Here is a 4,091-nt window from a genome sequence, read left to right on the forward strand (position 1 = left end):
TGAGAGAGTTTCACATATTGTTATCCAGAGTCAGAGCAGGGACTGATTAAAAGAGCGAGAGAATAAGTGTGAAATGAACGAACACAATTGTGCTGTCAAATCCTTAATAACGCAGCAGCCAAAGTTACTCTTACAATTTTGCTACGGCTGGTTAAATTTTGTAATCTATCATCTATCTGGAAAAGAAATTCCAAGGCACAAAGAACTGAGAATTGAGTCTAAATTGATTCTACTTCATTTCAAATGGCATTTTCTCCAGAATTTCATGCAAGGAATGGAACGTGATTTCAGCTTTTCAGATTTGTACGTTCTTAATTGTTGATGTCCTATGCTCCAAATAGGAGTTAAAGAATCCTGTACATATTATTGTTGCCTTCTTACCTTCTGTTCTCCTTATACTAACTTAGGCGTGAGCTTGATCTCAAAGTCAGAGTTGAAAGTCACAGATGCCAATTACGAATAATTCGGGGTAAATAAACTTTAGCACATTAAATCCAAAGTTTTGAATATTAATATATTTGATAAATAAACTCCGTATCAGTGACCCCTTCAGCAGGTGAGAATGAGTATCTATGTACCATTTATCATCAATTCCTACGCGTGTTCATATATATAGTAAAAGCCATTTAATATTGGCAATTCGTTAGTAATTTTTTTTCTTCGAAATATCGCCGGATTTCGCACTTTTTTGTGAGTCTTTTTAATTTAACCATTTTTACTTAAAAGAATGCTATCAATTCACAAAACTGTCATAAACTGACGACTAGGCACATGTGCAAATACATAAAAATACGTGTGTACACTCGTTTGCCTTTATGGTAAATTGGAAATGTGACGAAAGCAAAGCCCTGTATTTATTTATAATTTCTGATCTGGTCAGCGATATTGTGAATTTCTAAGCAAATAAATATAACCTGTAGTGTTTTTCGTTTACATTTTTACGATTTATTTTTTATATTTATTTGATTTTTTCTTATTTTCATAAGCCCCACCTATCTCTTAATTAGAAAATTAATTATGAAGGATGTTTACAATTAGCACAAACATTTTATAGTTCTAATTGTAGTTGTTAAAAACAAAATTATAACGATCACTATTCCATAGTCCAGTGTCCACTGTGCTCGCGTTAACCGCGTTCCAACACCTGGCCCAGTGGACTTTACATAGGTTGGGTACTTACTTTTCTACTACTTATTATCATATATTTTTCCCCGCTAATAAAATACTTTATTGGTGCAATGACCATAAATACATGTTTCCTTCCCCTCAATTGCGGGTTTGAAGATTAATGTAGTGTCATCATTAAGTATTCCTGCACGCTTTCACATGCACGCATACGAGTATACACACCGGCACATGTAAGCTGCGAATTGTTTATATGTGTGCAAAATTATTTGCACACGAGGGCAACCGCATTTTTGCTACGTGAATATGATTTTTAATGAGTAGTTTTATTTGGATTTAAATGTTTTAAACCTTTTTTCCTCTTAGAAATGTGCGAAGCCCCTTTATTTTAATTTTTTTGTTTTTATGGGAAATACCCACAGCTTGAAGGCTGGTGGTCTGCCATTGGTTTTGTAAGTCTCTAGAAGTGTCATGCATATTACATAGTTAGTAAAATGCTCATAGACAAACACACTATCAGAACTGCCAATGGGCTATGGACTCAGTACCTGACCTGTGGTAGAATGGCGTGGCCGGAATGGAATACGGGCCGCACAAACCGACAGTTGAAACTAAACAGGAAAAATATGAGAAATCTTCTCGGGGTACTAACCGGGCATTGTCTGATTTATAGACATGCCAGTAGACTGGGAGCACCCTATAACGACTATTGCAGAAGCTATAACGCCATTGAAGAAGAAGAGATCGTAGAACACTTTCTATGCGGGTGCATGGCTCTGGATAGAAGAAGGTTCAAATTTTTAGGAAACAGTTCCCTGAATAACTTGGTACAAGTAGTCAATATAAAAATAACAAGTCTTGTTAGAATTATTAAAGCCACAGGTTGGTTCAATGAGGACAATGTAGAGTGAGGGGAGGGGACAGCCCTGGTGATATCACAATGGGCCTACAGCAGGTCTAGGTGTGTCAACCGACAACCACTATACCTACCTATCTACCTACATAGTTAGATAGAAGAAGGAAATTAATGAAACTATGTAGTTTTACAACTATAAACGAGGCTACTATGAAAGCAATCGAAATATGTCATGCACTTAAAGCACGCCCATTATTCACTGTATATCCCGGAACACTTTTATTTGAACGGTTATTTTCCGCGCTCATAAAACGTGAGCTTCAGATGACTCACTGTTATAAAAGTAAATTTTGCCAAACCATTTTAACTCGCTCTCAAACATTTAGCTATGCGAATTCAAACTCCCCCTTTGAGTTCAAGCTCACATGATGGGCATAGGGTTCAGTGTTTTGTGTTGAACAGCAAAAAAATGTACTTCAAATGTGTTTAGAAAATTGATTTTGGGCTAAAGATCCACTGCTGCGCATAGGTCATATTGTTTTGTGCTCAAAAGCAAGAAAAAAGTATTTTTAATAAAGTTAAAACAAATAAACAACAAAAAAAAAAAAAAAAAAAAAAAAAAACAATACCTACATTGTTGTTAAGAAAATTGATTTGAGCTTAAGCAGTGAATAGGGCTCAGTAATTTGTGTTGAAAATAAAAAAAGGATTTTGCGCTTCCTTCCTTCTTCCGTTTTAGGCATAGGGCCTAGTGCCTTGTGAAAAAACTATTGTAGAAAAAAGTATTATTAAAATTAAAAAAAAAATTAATAAATAAATAAAAGCAAAAACTAATTCTGAGCCAATGTTCTTCCATTGCTATGCATAGAACTAATTTTCTTGTATTGAAGAGCAAAAAAAATAAAATTAAAAATAAAACTTGTTCTGAGCTAAAGCACCACTGCTGTACATAGGGCACACGGTTTTGTGTTGTTAAATGAAAAAAGTATTATTTAGATTTCTTTAGCAAACTGAGCTAAGCTAAAGCTCCATTGCTGTGCACAGGGCTCCTTGCCTTGTTTAAACGCTTTAAACTCTGCACACCTATTCTCACTTTACTGAAAGTCAAAGTAAAAAACAGTCTTGAAATGAAAGAACTCAAAGCGATTGTTCTTACCAAAAAGTTAAAAATAAGTTTGGAAACTTGAAACTTACATTCACTAAGAACCGGAAAACTGCTTTAATACTGAACTACAAAGTGATATTATATTATATATATTATAAAGTCAATATGGAAGTATGGAGGTATGGTACCTGATTTACTGACATCGATATCATCCAAAGAGTAGACTTCAAAATATTGGTGCCCACGGAAGTAGCACATACACAGAGTTCTTCAAATACTCATGATAGATGACGACAACAAAAAGAAAAACTTGCCAAATATTGCGGACGCACCTGAACCCCCTTGCCCCTGCTCTTGCACACACAATCGACACTTCACGAAGAGATCACCTCGCATTAGATGGAGAGAGATAGATATAAAATCGCTAACAAGAAAATAAACCAGTTTAAGATTTATGTACTTAATGTTAGGCTTAAGCTTACTTATAAGTGTTTCAGTAAATAAGAAAATGTATTTATTAAAAAAAAAACAGGAAATGTAAACTAAATATTACATCGGAAGAACTCCTACCTTTTAAGACGTTCCGTAACATAGCCTAAATAGAAATGCAGGATTCTAGGAAAAAGCACAAAACCACTAACGCTGCGGAACGGAGATGCCAAACCACGCAGCAGTGGCGAAGCCGATGGGCAGATGAACGGTGAAGCTAACTCCTATAATATGTAAATGGGTTCAAGGGAACTTCGGGGAAGTGCGCTATTTCATTCCTCAGTTCCTCTCGGGCCACGGGTACTACCGGAAATACCTATACTGCATGGGTAAGGTAAGCACCGAACTAACGCCGAACACACGTTCTTTAATTGCGACTGATGGCTCGTGGAAAGAAATACTCTGAGGGAGCAGATTGGTGATATCGCGCCGACCAATGTGATCAAGATGCTTGAACGCGAGGATAATTGTAATGTGATTGAAAGATGGCATTGGAGGCGTATTACGGAGAAAAGA

Source organism: Anastrepha ludens, chromosome 2 (genome assembly GCF_028408465.1).
Source record: "Anastrepha ludens isolate Willacy chromosome 2, idAnaLude1.1, whole genome shotgun sequence".
In the NCBI taxonomy this organism is placed as follows: Eukaryota; Metazoa; Arthropoda; class Insecta; order Diptera; family Tephritidae; genus Anastrepha; species Anastrepha ludens.